The sequence below is a fragment of the Anarhichas minor genome, unplaced genomic scaffold (assembly GCF_050575085.1).
Source record: "Anarhichas minor isolate MPS153535 unplaced genomic scaffold, ASM5057508v1 ptg000033l, whole genome shotgun sequence".
NCBI classification, from domain to species: domain Eukaryota; kingdom Metazoa; phylum Chordata; class Actinopteri; order Perciformes; family Anarhichadidae; genus Anarhichas; species Anarhichas minor.
The window spans coordinates 325,793-340,340 of NW_027466479.1; positions in this window are offsets into that span (position 1 = coordinate 325,793).

Consider the following 14,548-nt stretch of genomic DNA (forward strand, 5'->3'; position numbering starts at 1 on the left):
ATGTTTGAATCTTTTTTAGAATGTTTGAATCTTTTTTAGAATGTTTGAATCGTTTTTAGAATGTTTGAATCTTTTTTAGAATGTTTGAATCTTTTTAGAATGTTTGAATCGTTTTTAGAATGATTTAATCGTTTTTAGAATGTTGGAATCGTTTTTAGAATGTTTGATCTTTTTAGAATGTTTGAATCGTTTTTAGACTGGTTGAATCCTTTTTTAGAATGTGTGAATCCTTTTAGAATGTTTGAATCTTTTTTAGAATTTTTTAGAATGTTTGAATCGTTTTTAGAATGTTTGAATCTTTTTTAGAATGTTTGAATCGTTTTTAGAATGTTTGAATCTTTTTTAGAATGTTTGAATCTTTTTTAGAATGTTTGAATCGTTTTTAGAATGTTTGAATCTTTTTTAGAATGTTTGAATCTTTTTTAGAATGTTTGAATCGTTTTTAGAATGTTTGAATCGTTTTTAGAATGTTTGAATCGTTTTTAGAATGTTTGAATCGTTTTTAGAATGTTTGAATCTTTTTAGAATGTTTGAATCGTTTTTAGAATGGTTGAATCCTTTTTTAGAATGTTTGAATCGTTTTTAGAATGATTTAATCGTTTTTAGAATGTTTGAATCCTTTTAGAATGTTTGAATCTTTTTTAGAATGTTTGAATCCTTTTAGAATGTTTGAATCCTTTTAGAATGTTTGAATCGTTTTAGAATGTTTGAATCGTTTTTAGAATATTTGAATCGTTTTTAGAATGTTTGAATCTTTTTTAGAATGTTTGAATCTTTTTTAGAATGTTTGAATCGTTTTTAGAATGTTTGAATCTTTTTTAGAATGTTTGAATCTTTTTAGAATGTTTGAATCGTTTTTAGAATGATTTAATCGTTTTTAGAATGTTGGAATCGTTTTTAGAATGTTTGATCTTTTTAGAATGTTTGAATCGTTTTTAGACTGGTTGAATCCTTTTTTAGAATGTGTGAATCCTTTTAGAATGTTTGAATCCTTTTAGAATGTTTGAATCTTTTTTAGAATGTTTGAATCCTTTTAGAATGTTTGAATCGTTATTAGAATTTTTTAGAATGTTTAAATCATTTTTAGAATGTTTGAATCCTTTTAGAATGTTTGAATCGTTTTTAGAATGTTTGAATCCTTTTAGAATGTTTGAATCTTTTTTAGAATGTTTGAATCCTTTTAGAATGTTTGAATCCTTTTAGAATGTTTGAATCGTTTTAGAATGTTTGAATCGTTTTTAGAATGTTTGAATCGTTTTTAGAATGTTTGAATCTTTTTTAGAATGTTTGAATCTTTTTAGAATGTTTGAATCGTTTTTAGAATGATTTAATCGTTTTTAGAATGTTGGAATCGTTTTTAGAATGTTTGATCTTTTTAGAATGTTTGAATCGTTTTTAGAATGATTTAATCGTTTTTAGAATGTTTGAATCTTTTTTAGAATGTTTGAATCTTTTTAGAATGTTTGAATCGTTTTTAGAATGATTTAATCGTTTTTAGAATGTTGGAATCGTTTTTAGAATGTTTGATCTTTTTAGAATGTTTGAATCGTTTTTAGACTGGTTGAATCCTTTTTTAGAATGTTTGAATCCTTTTAGAATGTTTGAATCCTTTTAGAATGTTTGAATCTTTTTTAGAATGTTTGAATCCTTTTAGAATGTTTGAATCGTTATTAGAATTTTTTAGAATGTTTGAATCATTTTTAGAATGTTTGAATCCTTTTAGAATGTTTGAATCTTTTTTAGAATGTTTGAATCCTTTTAGAATGTTTGAATCGTTTTTAGAATGGTTGAATCCTTTTTTAGAATTTTTTAGAATGTTTGAATCATTTTTTGAATGTTTGAATCGTTTTTAGAATGTTTGAATCGTTTTTAGAATGATTTAATCGTTTTTAGAATGTTTGAATCTTTTTTAGAATGTTTGAATCGTTTTTAGAATGGTTGAATCCTTTTTTAGAATGTTTGAATCTTTTTTAGAATGTTTGAATCTTTTTTAGAATGTTTGAATCGTTTTTAGAATGTTTGAATCTTTTTTAGAATGTTTGAATCTTTTTAGAATGTTTGAATCGTTTTTAGAATGGTTGAATCCTTTTTTAGAATGTTTGAATCGTTTTTAGAATGTTTGAATCGTTTTTAGAATGTTTGAATCGTTTTTAGAATGTTTGAATCGTTTTTAGAATGTTTGAATCTTTTTAGAATGTTTGAATCGTTTTTAGAATGATTTAATCGTTTTTAGAATGTTTGAATCTTTTTAGAATGTTTGAATCTTTTTTAGAATGTTTGAATCGTTTTTAGAATGGTTGAATCCTTTTTTAGAATTTTTTAGAATGTTTGAATCATTTTTTGAATGTTTGAATCGTTTTTAGAATGTTTGAATCTTTTTTAGAATGTTTATATCTTTTTTAGAATGTTTATATCTTTTTTAGAATGTTTATATCTTTTTTAGAATGTTTGAATCGTTTTTAGATTGTTTGAATCTTTTTAGAATGTTTGAATCTTTTTAGAATGTTTGAATCGTTTTTAGAATGTTTGAATCCTTTTAGAATGTTTGAATCTTTTTTAGAATGTTTGAATCCTTTTAGAATGTTTGAATCCTTTTAGAATGTTTGAATCGTTTTAGAATGTTTGAATCGTTTTTAGAATGTTTGAATCGTTTTTAGAATGTTTGAATCTTTTTTAGAATGTTTGAATCTTTTTTAGAATGTTTGAATCGTTTTTAGAATGATTTAATCGTTTTTAGAATGTTGGAATCGTTTTTAGACTGGTTGAATCCTTTTTTAGAATGTTTGAATCCTTTTAGAATGTTTGAATCCTTTTAGAATGTTTGAATCTTTTTTAGAATGTTTGAATCCTTTTAGAATGTTTGAATCGTTATTAGAATTTTTTAGAATGTTTGAATCATTTTTAGAATGTTTGAATCCTTTTAGAATGTTTGAATCTTTTTTAGAATGTTTGAATCCTTTTAGAATGTTTGAATCGTTTTTAGAATGGTTGAATCCTTTTTTAGAATTTTTTAGAATGTTTGAATCATTTTTTGAATGTTTGAATCGTTTTTAGAATGTTTGAATCGTTTTTAGAATGATTTAATCGTTTTTAGAATGTTTGAATCTTTTTAGAATGTTTGAATCTTTTTTAGAATGTTTGAATCGTTTTTAGAATGGTTGAATCCTTTTTTAGAATGTTTGAATCTTTTTTAGAATGTTTGAATCTTTTTTAGAATGTTTGAATCGTTTTTAGAATGTTTGAATCTTTTTTAGAATGTTTGAATCTTTTTAGAATGTTTGAATCGTTTTTAGAATGGTTGAATCCTTTTTTAGAATGTTTGAATCGTTTTTAGAATGTTTGAATCCTTTTAGAATGTTTGAATCTTTTTTAGAATGTTTGAATCCTTTTAGAATGTTTGAATCCTTTTAGAATGTTTGAATCGTTTTAGAATGTTTGAATCGTTTTTAGAATATTTGAATCGTTTTTAGAATGTTTGAATCTTTTTTAGAATGTTTGAATCTTTTTTAGAATGTTTGAATCGTTTTTAGAATGTTTGAATCTTTTTTAGAATGTTTGAATCTTTTTAGAATGTTTGAATCGTTTTTAGAATGATTTAATCGTTTTTAGAATGTTGGAATCGTTTTTAGAATGTTTGATCTTTTTAGAATGTTTGAATCGTTTTTAGACTGGTTGAATCCTTTTTTAGAATGTGTGAATCCTTTTAGAATGTTTGAATCCTTTTAGAATGTTTGAATCTTTTTTAGAATGTTTGAATCCTTTTAGAATGTTTGAATCGTTATTAGAATTTTTTAGAATGTTTGAATCATTTTTAGAATGTTTGAATCCTTTTAGAATGTTTGAATCGTTTTTAGAATGTTTGAATCCTTTTAGAATGTTTGAATCTTTTTTAGAATGTTTGAATCCTTTTAGAATGTTTGAATCCTTTTAGAATGTTTGAATCGTTTTAGAATGTTTGAATCGTTTTTAGAATGTTTGAATCGTTTTTAGAATGTTTGAATCTTTTTTAGAATGTTTGAATCTTTTTAGAATGTTTGAATCGTTTTTAGAATGATTTAATCGTTTTTAGAATGTTGGAATCGTTTTTAGAATGTTTGATCTTTTTAGAATGTTTGAATCGTTTTTAGACTGGTTGAATCCTTTTTTAGAATGTTTGAATCCTTTTAGAATGTTTGAATCCTTTTAGAATGTTTGAATCTTTTTTAGAATGTTTGAATCCTTTTAGAATGTTTGAATCGTTATTAGAATTTTTTAGAATGTTTGAATCATTTTTAGAATGTTTGAATCCTTTTAGAATGTTTGAATCTTTTTTAGAATGTTTGAATCCTTTTAGAATGTTTGAATCGTTTTTAGAATGGTTGAATCCTTTTTTAGAATTTTTTAGAATGTTTGAATCATTTTTTGAATGTTTGAATCGTTTTTAGAATGTTTGAATCGTTTTTAGAATGATTTAATCGTTTTTAGAATGTTTGAATCTTTTTTAGAATGTTTGAATCGTTTTTAGAATGGTTGAATCCTTTTTTAGAATGTTTGAATCTTTTTTAGAATGTTTGAATCTTTTTTAGAATGTTTGAATCGTTTTTAGAATGTTTGAATCTTTTTTAGAATGTTTGAATCTTTTTAGAATGTTTGAATCGTTTTTAGAATGGTTGAATCCTTTTTTAGAATGTTTGAATCGTTTTTAGAATGTTTGAATCGTTTTTAGAATGTTTGAATCGTTTTTAGAATGTTTGAATCGTTTTTAGAATGTTTGAATCTTTTTAGAATGTTTGAATCGTTTTTAGAATGATTTAATCGTTTTTAGAATGTTTGAATCTTTTTAGAATGTTTGAATCTTTTTTAGAATGTTTGAATCGTTTTTAGAATGGTTGAATCCTTTTTTAGAATTTTTTAGAATGTTTGAATCATTTTTTGAATGTTTGAATCGTTTTTAGAATGTTTGAATCTTTTTTAGAATGTTTATATCTTTTTTAGAATGTTTATATCTTTTTTAGAATGTTTATATCTTTTTTAGAATGTTTGAATCGTTTTTAGATTGTTTGAATCTTTTTAGAATGTTTGAATCTTTTTAGAATGTTTGAATCGTTTTTAGAATGTTTGAATCCTTTTAGAATGTTTGAATCTTTTTTAGAATGTTTGAATCCTTTTAGAATGTTTGAATCCTTTTAGAATGTTTGAATCGTTTTAGAATGTTTGAATCGTTTTTAGAATGTTTGAATCGTTTTTAGAATGTTTGAATCTTTTTTAGAATGTTTGAATCTTTTTTAGAATGTTTGAATCGTTTTTAGAATGATTTAATCGTTTTTAGAATGTTGGAATCGTTTTTAGACTGGTTGAATCCTTTTTTAGAATGTTTGAATCCTTTTAGAATGTTTGAATCCTTTTAGAATGTTTGAATCTTTTTTAGAATGTTTGAATCCTTTTAGAATGTTTGAATCGTTATTAGAATTTTTTAGAATGTTTGAATCATTTTTAGAATGTTTGAATCCTTTTAGAATGTTTGAATCTTTTTTAGAATGTTTGAATCCTTTTAGAATGTTTGAATCGTTTTTAGAATGGTTGAATCCTTTTTTAGAATTTTTTAGAATGTTTGAATCATTTTTTGAATGTTTGAATCGTTTTTAGAATGTTTGAATCGTTTTTAGAATGATTTAATCGTTTTTAGAATGTTTGAATCTTTTTAGAATGTTTGAATCTTTTTTAGAATGTTTGAATCGTTTTTAGAATGGTTGAATCCTTTTTTAGAATGTTTGAATCTTTTTTAGAATGTTTGAATCTTTTTTAGAATGTTTGAATCGTTTTTAGAATGTTTGAATCTTTTTTAGAATGTTTGAATCTTTTTAGAATGTTTGAATCGTTTTTAGAATGGTTGAATCCTTTTTTAGAATGTTTGAATCGTTTTTAGAATGTTTGAATCGTTTTTAGAATGTTTGAATCGTTTTTAGAATGTTTGAATCTTTTTAGAATGTTTGAATCGTTTTTAGAATGGTTGAATCCTTTTTTAGAATGTTTGAATCGTTTTTAGAATGATTTAATCGTTTTTAGAATGTTTGAATCCTTTTAGAATGTTTGAATCTTTTTTAGAATGTTTGAATCCTTTTAGAATGTTTGAATCCTTTTAGAATGTTTGAATCGTTTTAGAATGTTTGAATCGTTTTTAGAATATTTGAATCGTTTTTAGAATGTTTGAATCTTTTTTAGAATGTTTGAATCTTTTTTAGAATGTTTGAATCGTTTTTAGAATGTTTGAATCTTTTTTAGAATGTTTGAATCTTTTTAGAATGTTTGAATCGTTTTTAGAATGATTTAATCGTTTTTAGAATGTTGGAATCGTTTTTAGAATGTTTGATCTTTTTAGAATGTTTGAATCGTTTTTAGACTGGTTGAATCCTTTTTTAGAATGTGTGAATCCTTTTAGAATGTTTGAATCCTTTTAGAATGTTTGAATCTTTTTTAGAATGTTTGAATCCTTTTAGAATGTTTGAATCGTTATTAGAATTTTTTAGAATGTTTGAATCATTTTTAGAATGTTTGAATCCTTTTAGAATGTTTGAATCGTTTTTAGAATGTTTGAATCCTTTTAGAATGTTTGAATCTTTTTTAGAATGTTTGAATCCTTTTAGAATGTTTGAATCCTTTTAGAATGTTTGAATCGTTTTAGAATGTTTGAATCGTTTTTAGAATGTTTGAATCGTTTTTAGAATGTTTGAATCTTTTTTAGAATGTTTGAATCTTTTTAGAATGTTTGAATCGTTTTTAGAATGATTTAATCGTTTTTAGAATGTTGGAATCGTTTTTAGAATGTTTGATCTTTTTAGAATGTTTGAATCGTTTTTAGACTGGTTGAATCCTTTTTTAGAATGTTTGAATCCTTTTAGAATGTTTGAATCCTTTTAGAATGTTTGAATCTTTTTTAGAATGTTTGAATCCTTTTAGAATGTTTGAATCGTTATTAGAATTTTTTAGAATGTTTGAATCATTTTTAGAATGTTTGAATCCTTTTAGAATGTTTGAATCTTTTTTAGAATGTTTGAATCCTTTTAGAATGTTTGAATCGTTTTTAGAATGGTTGAATCCTTTTTTAGAATTTTTTAGAATGTTTGAATCATTTTTTGAATGTTTGAATCGTTTTTAGAATGTTTGAATCGTTTTTAGAATGATTTAATCGTTTTTAGAATGTTTGAATCTTTTTTAGAATGTTTGAATCGTTTTTAGAATGGTTGAATCCTTTTTTAGAATGTTTGAATCTTTTTTAGAATGTTTGAATCTTTTTTAGAATGTTTGAATCGTTTTTAGAATGTTTGAATCTTTTTTAGAATGTTTGAATCTTTTTAGAATGTTTGAATCGTTTTTAGAATGGTTGAATCCTTTTTTAGAATGTTTGAATCGTTTTTAGAATGTTTGAATCGTTTTTAGAATGTTTGAATCGTTTTTAGAATGTTTGAATCGTTTTTAGAATGTTTGAATCTTTTTAGAATGTTTGAATCGTTTTTAGAATGATTTAATCGTTTTTAGAATGTTTGAATCTTTTTAGAATGTTTGAATCTTTTTTAGAATGTTTGAATCGTTTTTAGAATGGTTGAATCCTTTTTTAGAATTTTTTAGAATGTTTGAATCATTTTTTGAATGTTTGAATCGTTTTTAGAATGTTTGAATCTTTTTTAGAATGTTTATATCTTTTTTAGAATGTTTATATCTTTTTTAGAATGTTTATATCTTTTTTAGAATGTTTGAATCGTTTTTAGATTGTTTGAATCTTTTTAGAATGTTTGAATCTTTTTAGAATGTTTGAATCGTTTTTAGAATGTTTGAATCCTTTTAGAATGTTTGAATCTTTTTTAGAATGTTTGAATCCTTTTAGAATGTTTGAATCCTTTTAGAATGTTTGAATCGTTTTAGAATGTTTGAATCGTTTTTAGAATGTTTGAATCGTTTTTAGAATGTTTGAATCTTTTTTAGAATGTTTGAATCTTTTTTAGAATGTTTGAATCGTTTTTAGAATGATTTAATCGTTTTTAGAATGTTGGAATCGTTTTTAGACTGGTTGAATCCTTTTTTAGAATGTTTGAATCCTTTTAGAATGTTTGAATCCTTTTAGAATGTTTGAATCTTTTTTAGAATGTTTGAATCCTTTTAGAATGTTTGAATCGTTATTAGAATTTTTTAGAATGTTTGAATCATTTTTAGAATGTTTGAATCCTTTTAGAATGTTTGAATCTTTTTTAGAATGTTTGAATCCTTTTAGAATGTTTGAATCGTTTTTAGAATGGTTGAATCCTTTTTTAGAATTTTTTAGAATGTTTGAATCATTTTTTGAATGTTTGAATCGTTTTTAGAATGTTTGAATCGTTTTTAGAATGATTTAATCGTTTTTAGAATGTTTGAATCTTTTTAGAATGTTTGAATCTTTTTTAGAATGTTTGAATCGTTTTTAGAATGGTTGAATCCTTTTTTAGAATGTTTGAATCTTTTTTAGAATGTTTGAATCTTTTTTAGAATGTTTGAATCGTTTTTAGAATGTTTGAATCTTTTTTAGAATGTTTGAATCTTTTTAGAATGTTTGAATCGTTTTTAGAATGGTTGAATCCTTTTTTAGAATGTTTGAATCGTTTTTAGAATGTTTGAATCGTTTTTAGAATGTTTGAATCGTTTTTAGAATGTTTGAATCTTTTTAGAATGTTTGAATCGTTTTTAGAATGATTTAATCGTTTTTAGAATGTTTGAATCTTTTTAGAATGTTTGAATCTTTTTTAGAATGTTTGAATCGTTTTTAGAATGGTTGAATCCTTTTTTAGAATTTTTTAGAATGTTTGAATCATTTTGTGAATGTTTGAATCGTTTTTAGAATGTTTGAATCTTTTTTAGAATGTTTATATCTTTTTTAGAATGTTTATATCTTTTTTAGAATGTTTGAATCCTTTTAGAATGTTTGATCTTTTTAGAATGTTTGAATCGTTTTTAGAATGTTTGAATCTTTTTAGAATGTTTGAATCGTTTTTAGAATGATTTAATCGTTTTTAGAATGTTTGAATCTTTTTAGAATGTTTGAATCTTTTTTAGAATGTTTGAATCGTTTTTAGAATGGTTGAATCCTTTTTTAGAATTTTTTAGAATGTTTGAATCCTTTTAGAATGTTTGAATCGTTTTTAGAATGTTTGAATCGTTTTTAGAATGTTTGAATCGTTTTTAGAATGATTTAATCGTTTTTAGAATGTTTGAATCTTTTTAGAATGTTTGAATCGTTTTTAGAATGTTTGAATCTTTTTAGAATGTTTGAATCGTTTTTAGAATGATTTAATCGTTTTTAGAATGTTTGAATCTTTTTAGAATGTTTGAATCTTTTTTAGAATGTTTGAATCGTTTTTAGAATGGTTGAATCCTTTTTTAGAATTTTTTAGAATGTTTGAATCATTTTTTGAATGTTTGAATCGTTTTTAGAATGTTTGAATCTTTTTTAGAATGTTTATATCTTTTTTAGAATGTTTATATCTTTTTTAGAATGTTTATATCTTTTTTAGAATGTTTGAATCGTTTTTAGATTGTTTGAATCTTTTTAGAATGTTTGAATCTTTTTAGAATGTTTGAATCGTTTTTAGAATGTTTGAATCCTTTTAGAATGTTTGAATCTTTTTTAGAATGTTTGAATCCTTTTAGAATGTTTGAATCCTTTTAGAATGTTTGAATCGTTTTAGAATGTTTGAATCGTTTTTAGAATGTTTGAATCGTTTTTAGAATGTTTGAATCTTTTTTAGAATGTTTGAATCTTTTTTAGAATGTTTGAATCGTTTTTAGAATGTTTGAATCTTTTTTAGAATGTTTGAATCTTTTTAGAATGTTTGAATCGTTTTTAGAATGATTTAATCGTTTTTAGAATGTTGGAATCGTTTTTAGAATGTTTGATCTTTTTAGAATGTTTGAATCGTTTTTAGACTGGTTGAATCCTTTTTTAGAATGTTTGAATCCTTTTAGAATGTTTGAATCCTTTTAGAATGTTTGAATCTTTTTTAGAATGTTTGAATCCTTTTAGAATGTTTGAATCGTTATTAGAATTTTTTAGAATGTTTGAATCATTTTTAGAATGTTTGAATCCTTTTAGAATGTTTGAATCTTTTTTAGAATGTTTGAATCCTTTTAGAATGTTTGAATCGTTTTTAGAATGGTTGAATCCTTTTTTAGAATTTTTTAGAATGTTTGAATCATTTTTTGAATGTTTGAATCGTTTTTAGAATGTTTGAATCGTTTTTAGAATGATTTAATCGTTTTTAGAATGTTTGAATCTTTTTAGAATGTTTGAATCTTTTTTAGAATGTTTGAATCGTTTTTAGAATGGTTGAATCCTTTTTTAGAATGTTTGAATCTTTTTTAGAATGTTTGAATCTTTTTTAGAATGTTTGAATCGTTTTTAGAATGTTTGAATCTTTTTTAGAATGTTTGAATCTTTTTAGAATGTTTGAATCGTTTTTAGAATGGTTGAATCCTTTTTTAGAATGTTTGAATCGTTTTTAGAATGTTTGAATCGTTTTTAGAATGTTTGAATCGTTTTTAGAATGTTTGAATCTTTTTAGAATGTTTGAATCGTTTTTAGAATGATTTAATCGTTTTTAGAATGTTTGAATCTTTTTAGAATGTTTGAATCTTTTTTAGAATGTTTGAATCGTTTTTAGAATGGTTGAATCCTTTTTTAGAATTTTTTAGAATGTTTGAATCATTTTGTGAATGTTTGAATCGTTTTTAGAATGTTTGAATCTTTTTTAGAATGTTTGAATCCTTTTAGAATGTTTGAATCGTTTTTAGAATGTTTGAATCGTTTTTAGAATGTTTGAATCGTTTTTAGAATGTTTGATCTTTTTAGAATGTTTGAATCGTTATAGAATGTTTGAATCTTTTTTAGAATTTTTTAGAATGTTTGAATCGTTTTTAGAATGTTTGAATCGTTTTTAGAATGTTTGAATCGTTTTTAGAATGTTTGAATCTTTTTTAGAATTTTTTAGAATGTTTGAATCCTTTTTTAGAATTTTTTAGAATGTTTGAATCTTTTTTAGAATGTTTGAATCTTTTTTAGAATGTTTGAATCGTTTTTAGAATGTTTGAATCGTTTTTAGAATGTTTGAATCTTTTTTAGAATTTTTTAGAATGTTTGAATCGTTTTTAGAATGTTTGAATCGTTTTTAGAATGTTTGAATCGTTTTTAGAATGTTTGAATCTTTTTTAGAATTTTTTAGAATGTTTGAATCGTTTTTAGAATGTTTGAATCGTTTTTAGAATGTTTGAATCGTTTTTAGAATGTTTGAATCTTTTTTAGAATTTTTTAGAATGTTTGAATCCTTTTTTAGAATTTTTTAGAATGTTTGAATCTTTTTTAGAATGTTTGAATCTTTTTTAGAATGTTTGAATCGTTTTTAGAATGTTTGAATCGTTTTTAGAATGATTGAATCGTTTTTAGAATGTTGGAATCGTTTTTAGAATGTTTGATCTTTTTAGAATGTTTGAATCGTTTTTAGAATGTTTGAATCGTTTTTAGACTGGTTGAATCATTTTTTAGAATGTTTGAATCCTTTTAGAATGTTTGAATCCTTTTAGAATGTTTGAATCCTTTTAGAATGTTTGAATCTTTTTTAGAATGTTTGAATCGTTTTTAGAATGTTTGAATCGTTTTTAGAATGTTTGAATCTTTTTTAGAATGTTTATATCTTTTTTAGAATGTTTGAATCCTTTTAGAATGTTTGAATCGTTATTAGAATTTTTTAGAATGTTTGAATCATTTTTAGAATGTTTGAATCCTTTTAGAATGTTTGAATCTTTTTTAGAATGTTTGAATCGTTTTTAGAATGTTTGAATCGTTTTTAGAATGATTGAATCGTTTTTAGAATGTTGGAATCGTTTTTAGAATGTTTGATCTTTTTAGAATGTTTGAATCGTTTTTAGAATGTTTGAATCGTTTTTAGACTGGTTGAATCCTTTTTTAGAATGTTTGAATCGTTTTTAGAATGTTTGAATCGTTTTTAGAATGTTTGAATCGTTTTTAGAATGTTTGAATCGTTTTTAGAATGTTTGAATCTTTTTAGAATATTTGAATCGTTTTTAGAATGATTTAATCGTTTTTAGAATGTTTGAATCTTTTTAGAATGTTTGAATCTTTTTTAGAATGTTTGAATCGTTTTTAGAATGGTTGAATCCTTTTTTAGAATTTTTTAGAATGTTTGAATCATTTTTTGAATGTTTGAATCGTTTTTAGAATGTTTGAATCTTTTTTAGAATGTTTATATCTTTTTTAGAATGTTTATATCTTTTTTAGAATGTTTATATCTTTTTTAGAATGTTTGAATCGTTTTTAGATTGTTTGAATCTTTTTAGAATGTTTGAATCTTTTTTAGAATGTTTGAATCCTTTTAGAATGTTTGAATCTTTTTTAGAATGTTTGAATCCTTTTAGAATGTTTGAATCGTTATTAGAATTTTTTAGAATGTTTGAATCATTTTTAGAATGTTTGAATCCTTTTAGAATGTTTGAATCGTTTTTAGAATGTTTGAATCCTTTTAGAATGTTTGAATCTTTTTTAGAATGTTTGAATCCTTTTAGAATGTTTGAATCCTTTTAGAATGTTTGAATCGTTTTTAGAATGTTTGAATCTTTTTTAGAATGTTTGAATCTTTTTTAGAATGTTTGAATCGTTTTTAGAATGTTTGAATCTTTTTTAGAATGTTTGAATCTTTTTAGAATGTTTGAATCGTTTTTAGAATGATTTAATCGTTTTTAGAATGTTGGAATCGTTTTTAGAATGTTTGATCTTTTTAGAATGTTTGAATCGTTTTTAGACTGGTTGAATCCTTTTTTAGAATGTTTGAATCCTTTTAGAATGTTTGAATCCTTTTAGAATGTTTGAATCCTTTTAGAATGTTTGAATCTTTTTTAGAATGTTTGAATCCTTTTAGAATGTTTGAATCGTTATTAGAATTTTTTAGAATGTTTGAATCATTTTTAGAATGTTTGAATCCTTTTAGAATGTTTGAATCTTTTTTAGAATGTTTGAATCCTTTTAGAATGTTTGAATCGTTTTTAGAATGGTTGAATCCTTTTTTAGAATTTTTTAGAATGTTTGAATCATTTTTTGAATGTTTGAATCGTTTTTAGAATGTTTGAATCGTTTTTAGAATGATTTAATCGTTTTTAGAATGTTTGAATCTTTTTAGAATGTTTGAATCTTTTTTAGAATGTTTGAATCGTTTTTAGAATGTTTGAATCTTTTTTAGAATGTTTGAATCTTTTTTAGAATGTTTGAATCGTTTTTAGAATGTTTGAATCTTTTTTAGAATGTTTGAATCTTTTTAGAATGTTTGAATCGTTTTTAGAATGGTTGAATCCTTTTTTAGAATGTTTGAATCGTTTTTAGAATGTTTGAATCGTTTTTAGAATGTTTGAATCGTTTTTAGAATGTTTGAATCGTTTTTAGAATGTTTGAATCTTTTTAGAATGTTTGAATCGTTTTTAGAATGATTTAATCGTTTTTAGAATGTTTGAATCTTTTTAGAATGTTTGAATCTTTTTTAGAATGTTTGAATCGTTTTTAGAATGGTTGAATCCTTTTTTAGAATTTTTTAGAATGTTTGAATCATTTTTTGAATGTTTGAATCGTTTTTAGAATGTTTGAATCTTTTTTAGAATGTTTATATCTTTTTTAGAATGTTCATATCTTTTTTAGAATGTTTATATCTTTTTTAGAATGTTTGAATCGTTTTTAGATTGTTTGAATCTTTTTAGAATGTTTGAATCTTTTTTAGAATGTTTGAATCGTTTTTAGAATGTTTGAATCTTTTTTAGAATGTTTATATCTTTTTTAGAATGTTTATATCTTTTTTAGAATGTTTGAATCGTTTTTAGATTGTTTGAATCTTTTTAGAATGTTTGAATCTTTTTTAGAATGTTTATATCTTTTTTAGAATGTTTATATCTTTTTTAGAATGATTTAATCGTTTTTAGAATGTTTGAATCTTTTTAGAATGTTTGAATCTTTTTTAGAATGTTTGAATCGTTTTTAGAATGGTTGAATCCTTTTTTAGAATTTTTTAGAATGTTTGAATCATTTTTTGAATGTTTGAATCGTTTTTAGAATGTTTGAATCTTTTTTAGAATGTTTATATCTTTTTTAGAATGTTTATATCTTTTTTAGAATGTTTGAATCCTTTTAGAATGTTTGATCTTTTTAGAATGTTTGAATCGTTTTTAGAATGTTTGAATCTTTTTAGAATGTTTGAATCGTTTTTAGAATGATTTAATCGTTTTTAGAATGTTTGAATCTTTTTAGAATGTTTGAATCTTTTTTAGAATGTTTGAATCGTTTTTAGAATGTTTGAATCTTTTTTAGAATGTTTATATCTTTTTTAGAATGTTTATATCTTTTTTAGAATGTTTGAATCGTTTTTAGATTGTTTGATCTTTTTAGAAGGTTTGAATCGTTTTTAGAATGTTTGAATCGTTTTTAGAATGTTTGATCTTTTTAGAATGTTTGAATCGTTTTTAGAATGTTTGAATCGTTTTTAGAATGTTTGAA